The 17,628-nt window shown below is 38.4% G+C and overlaps 1 protein-coding gene and 1 pseudogene across 1 annotated transcript in view; both read right to left on the reverse strand.

Annotated features, from left to right (window-relative positions):
* TRPC5 (transient receptor potential cation channel subfamily C member 5) overlaps positions 1–17,628 on the reverse strand; it is a 167,282-nt gene that overhangs the window by 65,558 nt on the left and 84,096 nt on the right. The gene's annotated exons all lie outside the window — the stretch shown is intronic.
* LOC112303550 (U2 spliceosomal RNA) lies at positions 2,044–2,172 on the reverse strand (annotated as a pseudogene).

Genomic DNA, 17,628 nt, shown 5'->3' on the forward strand with positions numbered 1-17,628 from the left:
GCATTAAATTTTGCATTAAGCTTGAACATTCCTCCATCCAAACTATTCAGACGATTCACAAGGCCACAACTATGGGCAACTGGTGATTGGCAGCTTCATCATGACAATGCACCCATTCATGCATCATGTCTCGTGCAGAGTTTTTTGGTGAAACATCAAATCACCCAGGTGATTCAGCCCCCCTACAGCCCCGATCTGGTGCCCTGAGACTTCTGACTTTTCAGAAAATTAAAATAACCTTTGAAAGGAAATAGATTTCAGATCATCGATGAGATTGAGGAAAATACAACAGGACAGCTGATGGCAATTGGGAGAACAGCGTGAGGTCCCAAGGTGCCTACTTTGAAGGGGACTGAGATGACATTGTCCTATGTACAATGTTTCTTATATCTTGTATGTCCTACAATAAATGTTTCTTTTTCATATTATATAGCTACACACTTCCTGGAAGACCTCATACATTTGATTTTCTACCCAGGAATTATTAGCCTACAGCCCAGGTCACAATCCAACCCCTTTTTGTAAATAAAGTTTTATTTTTTAAAATTATGGTTCAAGTACAGTTGTTTCAATCCCCCCCCTCCCACTGCACCTTACCCCAGCCATCCCCACCTCCCACCCTCAATCCTACCTCCTTTTGGCTTTGTCCATGGGTCCTTTATATATGTACCTGACAACCCTTTCCCCTTTTCTCCCCATTATCCCCTCCCACCTCTCCTCTGTTTAGTGTCAGTTTGCTCTTTATTTCAATGTCTCTAGTTATATTTTGCTTGATTTTATTTTGTTGATTAGGGTTCACTTGTAGGTGAGATCATATGGTATTTGTCTTTCACTGCCTGGTTGATTTCACTTACCATAACACTCTCCAGTTCTATATGCTGTCACAAAGGATAGGAGCTCTTTCTTTCTTTCAGCTGCATAGTCTTCCATTCTGTAAATGTACCATAGTTTTTTGATCCACTCATTTACTGACGGGCACTTAGGTTGCTTCCAGTACTTGGCTATTGTAAATTGTGCTGCTATGAACATTGGGGTGCATCTTTTGGATTGGTGTTTCAGGGCTCTTAGGACATACTCCCAAAACTGGAATTGCCAGGTCAGAAGGCAGTTCCATTTTTAATGTTCTGAGGAAATTCCATACTCTTTTCCACAGTGGCTGCACCAGTCTGCATTCCCACCAACAATGCACTAGGGTTCCCTTTCCTCCGCATTCTCTCCAACACTTGGTTGTTGATTTGCTTATGATGGCCATTCTCACTGGTGTGAGGTAGTATCTCTTTGTGGTTTTAATTTGCATCTCTCAGATGGCTAGTGATGCTGAGCATCCTTTCATATGTCTCTGGGTCATTTGCATGTCCTCCTTGGAGAAGTGTCTGTTGAGGTCCTTTGCCAATTTTTAAATTGGATTGTTTGTCTTCCTGGCGTGGAGTCCTGTGGGTTCTTTATATATTTTGGAGATCAAACCCTTGTCCGAGGTATCATTGGCAAATATATTTCCCCATATGGTTGGTCTCCTTTTCATTTTGCTGATGTTTTCTTTAGCCATGCAGAAGCTTTTTTTGTTTTGATGAAGTCCCATTTGTTTATTCTTTCCATTATGTCCCTTGCTCTAGCAGATATATCGGTGAAAATATTGCTGTTTGGAATATGTGAGATTTTCCTTCTTGTTTTCTCCTCTAGGACATTTATGGTGTCACAACTTATTCTTAAGTTTTTTACCCATCTTAATTTTATTTTTGTATATGGTGTAAGTTGCTGGTCAAGTCTCACTTTTTTGTATTTGGCTGTTCAGGTCTCCCAACAAACACCATTTGTTGAAGAGCTATTTTGATTCCATTTTATGCTTCTTCCCTCGTTGTCAAATATTAATTGACCATGGAGACTTTGGTTTATTTCTGGGCTCCCTATTCTGTTCCATAGATTTATGTGTCTGTTCTTATGCTAGTACCATACTGTTTTTATTATAGCCTTGTAGTATGGTTTGATGCCAGGTATGGTGATCCCTCCTACTTTGTTCTTCTGTCTCAAAATTGCTGTGGTTATTTGGGGTCATTTATGGTTCTATATACATTTTTGAAATGTTTGTTCTGTATCTGTGAAATATGTTATTGGTATTTTAAACTGATAAGAACAGACACTACACTAGATCTTAGCCAAAAGCTGAGAAGCAATTATTATTGGTACTTTAGTAGATATTGTATTGAATTATAAATTGCTTTGGGTAGTATGGACATTTTGATGATGTTGATTCTTCCAATCCATGAACATGGTACATGTTTCCATTTATCTGTGTTTTCCTTAATTTCTTTCTTCAGTGTTGTGTAGTTTTCTGAGTGCAGGTCTTTTACCTTGTTGGTTAGGTTTAGTCCTAGGTACCTTATTTTTCTTGTTACTATATCAAATGGGATATTTTCCCTGATTTATGTTTCTGATATTTCATTGTGGCTGTACAAAAATGCCTTTGATTTCTGAATGTTGACTTTGTGTCCCACCGTTTTGCCAAATTCACTTATTAGGTTGAGTAGTTTTTAGGTGGAGTCTGTAGGACTTTCCATGTACACTATCATGTCATTTCAAACAATGACAGTTCAGATTCCTGCTTTATAATTTGGATGCCTTTTATTTCTTGTTCTTGTCTGAATGCTGTGGCTAGGACTTCCAATAGTATCTTGAATAGAAGAGGTGAAAGTGGACATCCTTGAATTGTTCCTGATGTAGTGGGAAAGCTTTTACTTTCTGCCCATTGAGTTTGATGTTGGCTGTAGTTTTCTCATATATAGCCTTTATTATATTCAGGTATGTGCCCTCTATTCCTATTGTGCTGAGTGTTTTTATCATAAGTGTGTACTGTACCTTATCAAATACTCTTTCTGAATCCATTGATATGATCATGTCATTTTTGTGTTTCCTTTTCTTTATGTGTTGTATTACATTTATTGATTTGTGAATATTGTACCATTCTTGCATCCCTGGGATGAATCCATCTTGCTCATGGTGTATGGTCTTCTTAGTGTATTGCTGGATGCAGTTTCTTACATTTTGTTGAGGATTTTAGAGTCTGTGTTCATCAGCAATATTGGACTGTAGTTTTCTTTCTTTGTTGTGTGGTTTGGTGATTAGGGTGATGTTGACTTCATAAAAAGTTTGGAAGTCTTCAGTCTTCTTGGATTTTTTGGAATAGTCTGTGAAGGATAGGGGTTAGTTCTTCCTTAAATGCTATTTCTTCCTGTGAAATGACCCAGTCCAGGGTTTTTATGTGCTGGCAGTGTTTTGATTACTGCTTTGATTTTATCAGCTGTTATTGGTCTGCTCAGCTTCTCTGCTTCTTCTTCGTTCAGTTTCGGAAGATTATATTTCTCTAGAAATTTGTCAATTTCACCCTGGTTTTCAAATTTCTCAGTATATAGTTCTTCATTGTAATTTTTTACAATCCTCTGTATTTCTGTCATATCAGTTGTAATCCCTCCTCTTTCAATTCTGATTTTGATTCTTTGGGTCCTCTCTCTTTTTTTCTTGATGCTTAAACTCTGTCAATTTTGTCTTTTCAAAGAACCACCTCCTGCATTTATTGATTCTTAGAAATCTTTTTTTAGTCTCTATGTTATTTAATTCTACTCTGATCTTGTTTATTTCCTTCCTTCTAGCTACTCTAAGCTTTGTTTGTTTGTTTGTTATTCTAGATGTAGGCTTAGGTTGTTTATTTGATATGTTTCTTTTTAAAATTTTATTGTTGTTCAAGTACAGTTGTCTGCCTTTTCCCCCTCACCCCAGCCATCCCCACCTCCTTCCTCCAATTCCATCCCCTTTGGTTTTTCCTATGTGCCCTTTATACTTGTTCCTGAAAACTCTTTCCCCTTTCCCCCCCGCCATTATCCTGTCCCATCTCCCCTCTGGTTACTGTCCGTTTGTTCTTAATCTCAATGTCTCTGGTTGTATTTTGCTTGGTTCTATGTCTTGTTGATTAGGTTCCACTTAAAGTTGAGATCACATGATGTTTCTATATTTTTTAGATAGGCCTGTATTGCTATGAACTACTCCCTCAGGATAGCCTTTGCTGTGTCCCATAAGTTTTGAACTCTTGTGAGTGCATTTTCATTTGTCTCCAGAAACTTTTTGATTTCTTCCTTGATCTCATTATTCATCCATTCATTGTTTAATAGCATGCTATTCAGTCTACATTAATTTTAGTGTTTTTAAGTTTTTTCCTTGAGGTTGGTTTCTAGTTTCAGGCCCTTGTGGTCTGAGAAATTGCTTGATATGATTTCAATTTTCTTGAATTTATTGAGACTTGTTTGTATCCTATCATGTGGTCTATCTTTGTGCATTGAGTTCCTTCATTAACAATTCTCAATTTGTAAGTGTGTGAGAGCAGAGAGAAATAAGTATGTTTTGCTGGGAGAAAAAGGATGAGCTCACTCTCCCTTAGGAAGAGCACTTGCCTTCTTTATCTGGCAGTTTTCATTTCTCATAATCTATATTTTGAGTCCCTGTCCCCATTATTCAAATGGAATATATATTTTCTGTCATTGATATAGACATTATTCAAGCAAAATCTCTTTTTTCTTGCCCATTTGCAATCTAAAGGCTGTGGCTCTTGCAACAGAGTTGAGAGTAGAGCCACAGATAAGAACTAACAAAGGAAGCAAGTGGATTCTCCCTCAAGCTACCTTAGTTTCTGCATAATGTAACTTCCAGTTGATTCTATTTCAGAGGAATGTCAAGGCCATAACTGGTTTGTTCCACCCAGAGGGCCCTAGCAATACATTCTTGCCTTAACTGTGACTGTCATATACCTCTCTGAAGAAATGAGAAGGTATAATAAGTGACAGACTCAGATTTTCTGGCTTTTGACAGGTATAGTGATTGTTTTTGTTTTGTTTTGCTTTTCCATTTCACTTACAGCTCAAATTATTGCTTATGCATTTTAGTTAGCCATAGCAACATTTCTTAGTTATCACATTATATACTCACCATGCTTGAATACTTGGGAGCCTTGGTTTAACACTGTTCTTAGGGTTCAGTCTGCAAGACTTCCATTTTGATGAGATGACTCCCTATATATGATCAGGTGTGTTTTTCAGAATGATTGATCTTGATCATGGAATATTAATCAGCAAAGGGGATGGGAGTGGGGTTATGGTGGACTAGAGGCGGGGGACTGATTAGGAGTGTATTATAAGTTTCCACGTGAGAAGTGATAAGGGCCTGAATTAGAGCAGTGGGAGTCGAAAGGGCATGAGGATAATGGAACTATTTTGGAGAAAGAATTGACAATATTTGGCAATCAATTGCATGAAGGGGTATAATGTAAAGAGGAGTTGAGGCTCTATTTACTATTAAATGATGTAGGGGAATCAGGAGATAAGAAGGAGGACTGGGTTCATTTTAGGTATGGTGGTTTACTGTCCCAGTTTGTTTGCCATTAAGGGGATTCCAAAGACAATGAATTTTCAGTGCTAAAACTGGGAAATTCCCAGGCAAACTATTGGTTGGCCATCCTAATTTTAGGATATGTTGGATTTGAGGTGTCTGCAGACAGTCTCCAGCAGGTGGTTGGGCAGGTACAAGTGGTGTGTAGAAAAGATATGAGAGGCAGAGGTACAGTTTGAGGGGTTCCCTATATAGAGATAGTGGGTAAAACCACATGAATGGATATGATAACTAAGGGAGAATACATAGAATAAAATTGTAACTGCTTCAAATCCCTTGTAAAATTATGTATCCTAGTGGAATAAATGAATGAATAAAATAATTAATAAAGAGAAAAAGGCGAGTGACAAAAAGGCCTCAGACTAGAGGCTGAGGCATATTGGTATAGGATAGCTGTAGAAAGAAACCTGACACTGAGCCCCAAGAATTCTAAAAAGAACCAGAATAGATGATGATGTCATGAAAGTCAAAGAGAAAGAGAATTTCAAAAAGGTGGGGTTGAGGAAGATTAATATTGAGGAGAGGTGATTGGCCCTGGTGATTAATGTCACTGTTTGCCTACTTAAGAATATTTTCTTTTTTCAAAGTATATTTTATTGATTTTTACATTACAGTTTTCCCAGTTTTTTTCCCTTTGATCCCCTCCACCTGGCACCCCCTTCCCTCCAGCAACCCCCACTCCTTAGTTCATGTCCATGGGTCATGCATATATGTTCTTTGGCTTCTCCATTTCCTTTACTATTGTAAATCACCCTATGTCTATTTTGTGCTTACCAATTATGCTTCTTATTCCCTGTACTTTTTCCCCCATTCTCCCCCTCCCCCTCCCCGCTGATAACCTTCCATATGATCTCCATTTCTGTGATTCTGTTCCTGTTCTACTTGTTTGCTTAGTTTGTTTGTTTGTTTGTTTGGATTCAGTTGTTGATAGTTGTGAGTTTCTTCTCATTTTCTGTGGAATCCTAAAATCATATTATAAGATGCTGATTAAATAAGGAACAACAAGAAGGAAGAATAGAAGTATGAGCAGTGAGCATAGATTAATCTTTTTCCCAACAATGAAGAGATGAGAAAGTGTAGTTTTCTTCTTCAGATACCAGCTCAATATCCAACTCTTCTTAAGTTTTTCTGAATGATTGGCATGGCTGCTATTTCACTTCTCAAAGCTTCTATAGCACCCAGAGGCCATACTATACTATGTAGAAAAACAACAACAACAACCTTATGTGTTACACTTTATTTTCTGGTGGCTTCTGTGTGTTTGGTTGGTATCCATCCCTGTTAGACTCTAAACTTCTTTACAGAAGAGACCATAGCTTATATCTTTCACTGAGCACAGAAAATAGGTCTTCAATTATATTTCATAGTTGTGAAGATGGGAAGGATCAAAAAATTCTCTAGATCAGATTTTTGCAACCTTGAAAGTTTGATCTTTTGGGCTGGAAAAAGTCTTTGTTCTTGGAGACTGTCCTGTGCACTATAGGATGTTTATTAGTATCCCTGGCCTCTACCTACTAATTGTCAGTGGCACCTCCCTCTCCACCTCCCACAACTATGACAACTAAAATGGTTTCCAGACATCAGCAAATGTCTCCTGTGCGGGAATGATCAACTTAGTCGAAACCTACTGCTCTAAGTGAGTTGGACCTGGCTTGTTTATCCATTGTTCTTCAGCACATCTCCCACTGTAAAACATTGGTGTGCAGTTCATGGGCTCCAGAAGGATATGTATAACCTCTCTTGGTTACGTAAGTTCTGAGACACTTAAACTCATTCCTTTCTTTGCCTCTCCCTGGAGTGAGTAAAAGTCTCATTACTTGAACTTAAACACAAAGTACTAAAATGATGCCAACACATTTCCCTTATGATCCTGAATATAAAAGCAAAGCCAGGGAGATATCTAATTACAGCAGTGATTTGTAATGTTTCTGAAACTGTAAAGAAGCAGTTGTTACTTTGTTCACTAACTGCAACTAGTAGTTAATAATGCATTTCCTTTTCAAGTTATCTTTCAAATACTACAATGTAACTGTAGGCCTGTAGTCTCTTTAGAGATTGACCAGAGGTTGGGGAAATTAAAAGTACAGAAGGTTTTGGTGTCCAGGCAGAGTAGAGAACCCAGGAGTCCTTGGTTCTCATTTTTCAGGTTAATCCTAGAGTGTGCTTCTGACACTTTCATGTATCATCCCAATGGGATCTGTGGTTCCAGGAAGACATTTCTTTATTATGGTCAGAAGTAATGAATAGATGTAGATTGAGTTGTACAGGGGTGAAGATAAGGAAAAAGTCTGATATCTTCTCCTGTTCTATCACTATTTTCCAGGCTTCTGAGGTTCCATGGTATTGTCCTGTGAATCATCCCACTCCTCTATGGGAAAGTTCAATAAACTAGTCAGTATATTTTTGATGACTGCCTTATAAATACTCTTAAGACACCAAAAATTGATGTGAACAAAAGCAGTGAGGTTGCACAAGGCATAGCCCATGCTTCCTGGTTCTTAATGGAGCATGTCAACTTATTGAACTAATGTATTATAATACATTAATCCATGTATTCTTAGATTTTGGCCCTACAATAAACCTGTGGAGTAGATTTTATTTGTTTTCATTCTCTTTTTACAGAAAAGGAAATGTGAAGCTCAGTGAGGTTAAATAATGTGCCAAGGTCATATAGCTACAAGATGACAGAGTTGTGATTCAGACTGCAATCTATACAATTCCAAAGCCCGTGCTTCTACCTACCATGTTAATATGATACATTTGTCTAGTCTACTTTTCTTTAATTTTTTTCAAATGGGTAAACTATTCCATTTTATTGAAGAACTGAGGATCAGAAAAATGGCTTGCCCAGGATGATGTTGTGACAGTGGTAGTGATGGTATGGGGAGGAGCAAAAGGAAACACTAGAAAACATTTTCTTTCTTATACTGTGTGCACTTTTTCTACCTACCCCATTCTTTCTAGTTCAAAAGATAACACACCTCTTCCCTGGCTAGTGTTGCTTAGGGGATTGAGCTTCGGCCTGCAAAATGAAAGGTTTCTGGTCTGATTCCCAGTCAGGGTACATGCCTGTGTTGTGGGCCAGGTCCCCATTTGGGGGCATGAGAGAGGCAACTGGTCAAAATGTCTCTTCCTCTCTTTCTCTATCCCTTCCCATTTCTCGAAAAATAAATAAATAAAATCTTAAAAAAAGATAACACACCTCTCATTCTTGGAAATAATTAGAGAACTAGATAAGGCAGTCTGTCATCAATTGTGTGATACTGAATTTCTGAACTCTGTGTCAAATGATGGAACCGTTTTCATTCCCAGTCGATGTTGGAGGTCATTAGCTCACCAGGAGGCTTTGAGTGAAGAGTACATTGTGTCCCTGTAGGATCGTCCAGGGGAATTGAGGAAACTGAAGAATATACTACATACTTGGACCAGGGAACTGAGCTAGAAATCTAGGTGCCATAAACACAGACGTTTGCCAGAGCATTACTAAGTTGCTTCTGAGTCACACTGAGGAGGGGGATGGAGGAGAGATTGCAGGACAAATTGGCATTTTCCAAGATTTAACTGAGTGATGGTTGGAAGTGCTAAATAACCTTGGAAATTCCTTGAGCATAAAGCAGTTTGGTTTCCTATTGTCAGCTGGAATCTCTTGATATACTCTTGTGCAATAAACTCCCTCCCATGATTGGATCAAGGTGAATAAATCAGAGGGGTGGAGCTAATCTCTTGCTTCCAAGAGACTAAATTTTATTTTTTGCTTGATACAGATGGTATATGTTTACAATAATTAGTTGTTTTGTTGGCAAGATGTAGGTGATTAAGTATTATCACTCCTAACAACCCCAGGGATTACTGTAAATCTTCAGATAATTTTGCTGCATCAGACAGTCACAAATCTTCTGGTTACTTTCACTCCCTCTCAATAAATTACTACAAAAGAACACTCATGAAATAGCCTTTATTTGTTTCTTTGTTTTCCCACTAAATTTGTCATAGCCCAGAGGTTTTATACAATTGTAGTCATCTCTTTAGGCCACACTTCTGCAGGCCGGTCATCAGCTTTTCATTCCTACCTTCCCATTAAAACCATATCCATGCCCCATCATCTAGAAACAGGCAGAACTAAAGAAGAATGACTGAGTTTGTGATTAGTAGCTTTACTAAAGAAATGTGAGGATGCTTAAAGCTTTTTACTTTGTTTCCTGAGATTTCTAGGGCCACACATCAGTCTTGTGGTGTGGTGGCACTGGACAGCACATGGACGCTGGAGTCACTTCTGGCTTGGAATCCTATCTCTGGTGCTTACTAGCCAGGTGATCTTCAGCAACTCTCTGTCTCTGTATTTGTAAAGTGAGGACAATATTTATTTGTTACTGCTGTCTGTTTTTATAACCACATGGCTATTTGCCAGGTTTTTACCCCCAATTTCTACAGCTATTCTGTCATTTTGAGCTTTGCCATCCTATTTCACTTTGACCTGTGATATCCAGAAAGTGTGGATTGTTTTATGCTAGGCTGCAGCTAATGGCTATGCAGAGCCTTCCTTGGTATTGTTTGTAAAATGAAAGCTCCATTTTGGACAAGGGTTGTGGTTATTTGAGCCATCATATTCCCAGTCCCTAGGACCATTTCTGGCACATAGTTAAGTGATCAATAGATATTTGTGGGATGAATGAATACACAAACTCCCTGATCCTGGTGCCTGGATTAGTCATTTTGACCTACTGCCACACACAACCTAATGTAAGGAGTGGTTACATCCTACTGGAACAGGCCCTGTTCAGGCACTATCCTATGTGAGCCAGACCAGTTATCAATTGTGTCCTAAATAGTGTCTACAAATTTCAGTTAATTCATTCAGGGCTGATACTGAGTTACCCTGTACTTGAAGGGGATGCAATGACTGTATAAGCCTATTTAAGTTTAACTTGGGATTTGATAAGAATGACTAAAATGATTAGCTGAGCCTAAGTGAACTCTCGATGAGAAATGAATGAAATGTATTTTACTAAAAAGTGAACATATAGCCATGTGCCACATAACAAAGTTTCAGTCAATGATAGGCTACATATAAAACAGTGGTACCATATGATTATAATGGAGCTGAAATTTTTCAATATCCTACTGACGTTATAGCTGTCCTAATGTCATAGTGCAATGCATTACTCAGATGTTTGTGGTCATGCTGGTGTAGACAAACCTGTGCTGCTAGTCATAAAATACAGCATTACAGTTATGCATAGTATGTAATTCTTGATATTGAAATAAGTGACTATGTTACTGGTTTATGTATTTACTATACTTTTAGTCATTGTTTTAGTGTATACTATTTCTAATTATAAAAAATGTTTGCTGTAAAACACTATGTTGTTATGCCAGCAGCAGCCTTGCATATCCAGTGTTTATGGTGTCTCTTGATTGCATCATTTTCTTTTGCACTTGATTTAATCTCATGTTGTTTTGTACAATGACATGCTGTACAGACTTGTAGCTTAGGAGCAGTAGACTATGCCACACAGCCTAGGTGAGTAGTAGTCTATACCATCCAGGTTTGTGAAGGTATACTGTATGATGTTTGCACGATGTCAAAATTGCCTAATGATGCATTTCTTAGAATGTATCTATGTTGTTAAGCAATGCATGGCTATATTGGTTTGGGAATATATTTTATATAGTAGTATAGCAGGGTTTTGGAACCAATTACCAATCTTTCATTGCTAGGGTACTGATGAAACCATTAAACAGGAATTCATGGTTCATGCTATGAGCTGCATTCACACAGGATACTTTCTCACATTAGATCTGATAAAACAACCATGGAGAGTTCACAGTGTTCCCAAGTGCTCAGGGTTCAGCCTTGTGAAGCTTATACTCACTTTGCTGCAATTGTAGTGCGCCATCTGTCTCTTTTCTTAACTGCCAATTGCACATTATGGCCAAAAGCTGTAGATACATTTCCTGTACTTGGAAAGGCTTTCTTCTATATTGGTTACAAACTTGCTACAAAATATAGGTGCCCTAGAATGAGTTGAACACAGCATCTCCTTCTTCTCCTTCTCCTTCTCCTTCTCCTTCTCCTTCTCCTTCTCCTTCTTCTTCCTCTTCCTCTTCCTCTTCCTCTTCCTCCTCCTCCTCCTCCTCCTCCTCCTCCTCCTCCTCCTCCTCCTCCTCCTCCTCCTCCTCCTCCTCCTTCTTCTTCTTCTTCTTCTTCTTCTTCTTCTTCTTCTTCTTCTTCTTCTTCTTCTTCTTCTTCTTCTTCTTCTTCTTCTTCTTCTTCTTCTTCTTCTTCTTCTTCTTCTCCTTTCTTCTTCTTCTTCTTTCTTCTTCTCCTTCTCCTTCCCCTCTTCCTCCTCCTTCTCCTTCTTTTTTTTTTTGAACCTTAAACAACAAATATATTCCCTCAAAATTCTGGAGGCCATTAGTCCAAAGTCAAGGTATTGGCAAGTTTGGCTCCTTCTGGAAGAAACTCTGAGGAAGAATCCATTCCAGGCTTCTTTCCAGCTTCTGGTGGCTGCCAGCAATCCTTGGCATTCTTTGGTTTCTAGATGCATTGCTTCAATCTCTTTCTGAGTCATCATATCACCTTGCCCTTTGTGTATTTTCTTTTCTTTTAAAAAAAAAATTCAAATACAGTTTACATTCAACACTATTTTGTATTAGTTTTGGGTGTACAGCACAGTGATTAAACAATCATATACTTTACAAAATGGTCCCCATGATATTGCCAGTACCTCCCTAGCACCGTACCTAGTTATTACAATATTATTCATTATATTCCTTATTCTGTACTTTACATCCACAAGACTATTTTGTAACTACCAATCTGTACTTCTCAGTCCTTCACCTTCTTCAACCAGCCCCCAACGCCCCTCCCCTCTGGCAACCGTCAGTCTGTTGTATGTATATATGAGCCCGTTCCTGTTTTTTTTGTTAATTTATATTATTCTTTATACTCCATATAAGTGAAGTCATATGGTACTTGTCTTTCTCCAACTGACTTATTTCACTTAGCATAATACCATCTAGGTCCATCCATGCTGTTGCAAATGGTAAGATTTTGTTCTTTTTATGGCCAAGTAATGATTCTATTGTATATATGTACCACTTATTTTTTATTGAATTTATTGGGATGACATTGGTTAATTACATTATACAGGTTTTAGGTACACAATTATATAAAACATCATCTGTATATTGTATTGTCTGTTCAGCACCCCAAGTTAAGTCTCCTCCTATCACCATTTATTCTCCCCTTTACCCTCTTCTACCACTTCCCAATTCATTTCACTCTGGTAATCATCAAATCATCATACTGTTGCCTGCCTGTGAAGGTTATTATTATTTTTTTGCCTAATTGCTTGACTTTTAGCACCCAGCCCCCCAATAGCCCTCCCCTTTAACAACTGTCAGTCTGTTTTCTGTATCTATGAGTCTGTTTTAATTTTTTTGTTTATTTTGTTCATTAAATTCCACATGTAAGTGAGATCATGTGGTATTTGTCTTTCTCCCACTGGCTTATTTCACTTAGCATAATAGTCTCTACGTCCATCCATGCTGTACCAAAAGGTAAGATTTCCTTCTTTTCTTTACAGCTGTATAGTATTCCATTCTGTAAAGGTACCACTGCATTTTTATCCACTCATCTACCGATGGGCACTTAGGCTGCTTCCAAATCTTAGCTATTCTAAACAATGCTACAATGAACATAGGAGTGCATATATTCTTTTGAATAAGGTTTGGGGTTTCTTTGGATATATTCCCAGAAGTGGAATTACTGGGTCATAAGGCAGTTCCATTTTCAATTTGTTGAGGAAACTCCATACTGTCTACCCCAGTGACTGCACCAGTCTGCATTCCCATCCACTGTGCATGAGGTTTCCCTTTTCTCCACATCCTTGCCAGCTGTTCTTGTTTGTTGATTTATTGCTTGTTGATTTATTGATGACAGCCATTTTGATAGGTGTGAGGTGATCTCATTGTGGTTTTAATTTCCATTTATTTGATGATTAGTGACATTGAGTATCTTTTAATATGTCTACTGGCCATCTGTATATCCTCTTTGGAAAAGTATCTATTCAGGTCCTCTGCCCATTTTTTAATTGGATTGTTTGTTTTCTTGGTGTTGCATTGTCTGAGTTCTTTATAAATTTTGGATATTAACCCCTTATCAGATGTATTGGTGAATATATTCTCCCATTCAGTGGGTTGTCTTTTCATTTTGCTGATAGTTTTCTTTGCTGGGCTAAAACTTATTAGTTTGACGTATCCCATTTGTTTATTTTTTTTCATTTGTTTCCCTTGCTGAAGGAGACATATTAGGAAAAAAAATATTGCTAAGAGAAAGGTCTGAAACATCAAATCACCCAGGTTACTCAGCCCCCCTACAGTCCAGATCTGGAGCCCTGTGATTTCTGTTTTTTCCCAAAACTAAAATCACCTTTGAGGAGGAAGGAAGATGGCAGAGGAGTGAATGGAAGTCACACTGACCTCTTCCCAGGACCAATCTGGAATTACAACTCAGTTGTGGAGAAACCACCCAGAACAATAAACTGATCAATAGCCAGACAGAAGCATATAAATTTGAACATACAGAACCAGCTTCGGCACAACCGATCTGGTAAGGAGTGCAGTGCAGACTTGAGAGGGCTGGCTGGGTGCCCACAGGTGGCAGTGCCAGCAGGCTAATTAAGTGGCTGGTTGGATCCCCCAAAGAAGCTTGGGGTCTAAACCTTAAGCCAGGATTCCCAGCCTAGAACACCAGAACCCAAAAAGTACACAGAGATAACAACCAGTGAAAAGAGCAGCAGGGTTGCTCTCTATCAGAGACACATGGTTGGAGATGTAAGGGCTATTTAAAGGGTCAACACACAAATTTTCATTTGCAGCCACTTACCTGGGACTGAGGGAAAGGCAGGGGCAGAGTGGACTGGAAATGCCTGAGGAGAGACTGGGGGTGGCAGCTTTGGAGACAGAACTGAGAGAGTAGCTTCCAGGATCCCAGTTCTGAGTCATTACCCAGATGGCAGCAGCCTTTGGGCTCAGGTAGACCACCCCCTCTGAGTGGCAGTAGCCTGAGGGGAAACAATAGCCCCCACCAGGGGCATTCAGCCCTGGTCTACAGTGCTTAAACCTGACTGCTGAGTACAGACGTCCATATTAACAATTGAAGGAGACAACCAGTGACAGCAGATCACTGGAAGTATTGAACAGGCTCTCTAAGGTCAGACGGAGTCAACATCTGACATTACCAGAGGCAGATCCAGAAAGAAAAAAAAAAACAATGGTAAATATAAGAGGCTACTGATATGAAAGCCACTGTGGTCTTCTTCATAATTTGTGATGTTTTCCTTCCTGCATAGCTTTATAACACTCATTTCTTGTCCAGCGAATTTGTATATAATAAGTCCCTAGATTTTATACTATAGTGTATTTCAATTCACATATTTTGCCCCTCCCTTCTCTTAGCCCATCTTAACTTCCTTTTTCCTTGCAATATTCTCATTTCAAATTTGGTTTTCTATCTAGCTACAACTTGTTTCCACTCCACACTTTTACTACTTCTCCCCTGTACAGACACTCAAAACAAATTCTCTTGTCAAGGGTCATGTCACATCATTTGGCCCAGCTATTAAAATACCTGTGTTCTCTCTACACCTATAACAAACTTTGCTAGTTGGTTGTGGGTAGGGTAGCTGTTGTTGCATGGTTTTTTCAAGGTTATCTCTAGAGTTTCACTAATTCTGTATTTCAAATAACAAATTTTCCTGGACCCCTCTCCTAGTCTTTCTATTTTTCGACTCAAATTTAATTATGCCATCTTAGCCTGTTTTTTTTGCCTTTCTTCTATTTCTCTTTCATCTTGCCCTTTTATTTTTCTTTATTCTCCCTTTTTCATTTCCTTTACACCCCAAATTTTAATTTTCCTCACTTAGTCTAGTTTTTGTTCCTCACTCTTTGTATTCCCTCCCCCTCTATCATTACAGAATCATGTCCCATTCCTCTAAACATCTCTTAGACTTTTCTTTGTTTCTTTTTTTCCCTCTTATTCCCATTCCACCTATATTAATTTTACCTCGTTTGTTGTTGATAGTACTCCAGTGGATCTTTCCAATTTGGCTCCTATATTTTTACTAATTATTTAATACTTTTCCTTCCTTTTTCTTTCTCTCTGTCACTTTATTTTCTTGCATATTATTTTAATTTCTGTTTAAACCTAATATTATATGCTTCCTTTCTCATAATCTATTCCACACTCTTCATTCCCTTTCTTTCTTTTTTTTATTGTTATTCAATTACAGTTGTATGCCTTTTCTCCCCTTCCCTCCCCCCACCCTGGCTGAACCCACCTCCCTCCCCTACCCCCACCATTCATTCCCTTTCTTTATACACGAGGTAAACTTTACCTTCTCTCCTTCCATGCCTCCAACTCCCAACTCTTATTAGTGCTCCTCCCTCTATCCTCTTAAAATTATTTCTCTTTCAGGAGGTCATCTCATATCCACTCTCTTTTCTTATAATAGTCTTAATCTTGTTACACCCTTATTAATAGTGGTTCATTTCCTATTGATAGTGGGATCATGGGAAGAGTTATATTTGTGGGTATGGTTTTGCTTCTTGGGCTCTGTGGTTTTGGTCAGGCAGTGCTTGCACAAAAGCATACAAGACATGGTTAGCAACTTGACCCTCAGTCAACCAGCAGCAGGGAAGGACCCACAAAAGAATGACCCAACAACAATCAAAACCCAATTACATCCAGAAAACCAGTATAAAGGGCATCCCAAGAACATCAGGTTAAGGTGATCAGGAAGATTGCATCCCTGTATCTCATAGGCCTCCCATAGAACCATAGAAGTTCACAGCACAAAGTCAGATAGTCTAAACAGATCAATTTAAGAAACAAAGCAAACAAGAAGAGTCCTACAACCAATGGTAAGACAAAGAAACAACTCCCAATCTAAAAGAAAGGAAGCATCCTCAGAAGGAATGCTAAAGGAAAGAGATGCAAGTCAACTATCAGACATTGAGTTCAAAACAATGGTTATAAGGAAGCTCAATGCAAACTCTATGCAAACTACCAAAAACTACAGGAAAATTATGAGGAACTTACTACAAACTATAGCAGTGTAAAAAGGAAATAGAAACTATCAACAATGGCCAAGAAGAAATGAAGAATACAATTCCTGAATTAAAGAACATCAGAGAAGGAATCAAATGCAGGCTGGATGAAGCAGAGGGTGGAATCAGTGAGCTGGACAAAGTAGAAAAAAACTCCCTAAAAGAGCAAGAAAACGATAAAAGGCTGAAAAAGAATTAAAAGGGGTTAAGGGAAATGCAGGACAGCATGAAATGGAATAATATCTATATAATAGGGATACCAGAAGGACAAGAAGAGGAGCAAGGGATAGAAAACCTGTTTGAAAAAGTAACGATAGAAAACTTCCCTAATTTGATGGGAAAAGAAGCCACACAAGTCCAGGAACCAGAGAGAGTCCGAATCAAGAGGAAACCAAAGAAGCCCACTGCAAGACACATCATAATTAAAATAGTAAAATTTAAAGACAAAGAATCTTAAAAGCAGCAAAGAAGAAACAGGAAGTAAGATGCTAGTAAGCCCCAATAAGATTAGCCACTGACTTCTCAACAGAAACATTATAAGCCAGAAGGGATCGGCAAGACGTGCACAAAAGAAGGATAAAAGAATACACCTCCACCAAACCAACACTGCAAGATATGCTAAACGGAATGCTTTAAGAAGTGGAAGAAAAACAGTGAGAAAGGAACAAAGGCACAAAGGGTATAAAATGGAAATGAATAAGTAATTATCAATAGTAACCTTAAATGTAAAGGGATTAAATGCCCCAATCAAAAGATAGGGTAGCTGAATTGGTCACAAAACATGACTCACATATATGCGGCATACAAGAGACCCATCTCAGAACAAGAGACCTACACAGAATGAAACTGAAGGGCTGATACTACTAAAAGCAATTTATAGATTCAATGCAATTCCTATTAGGGTCCCCTTGACATATTTCACAGATATAAAACAAACATTTCAGAAAATTATATGAAACCATAAATGGCCCTGAATAGCTGCAGCAATTTTGAGAAAGAAGAACAAAGCAGGAGGGATCACAATACCTGATATCAAAATGTATTACAAGGCCACGGTAATCAAAACAGCCTGGTCCTGGCATAAAA

Source organism: Desmodus rotundus, chromosome X, assembly GCF_022682495.2.
Source record: "Desmodus rotundus isolate HL8 chromosome X, HLdesRot8A.1, whole genome shotgun sequence".
Taxonomy (NCBI): Eukaryota; Metazoa; Chordata; class Mammalia; order Chiroptera; family Phyllostomidae; genus Desmodus; species Desmodus rotundus.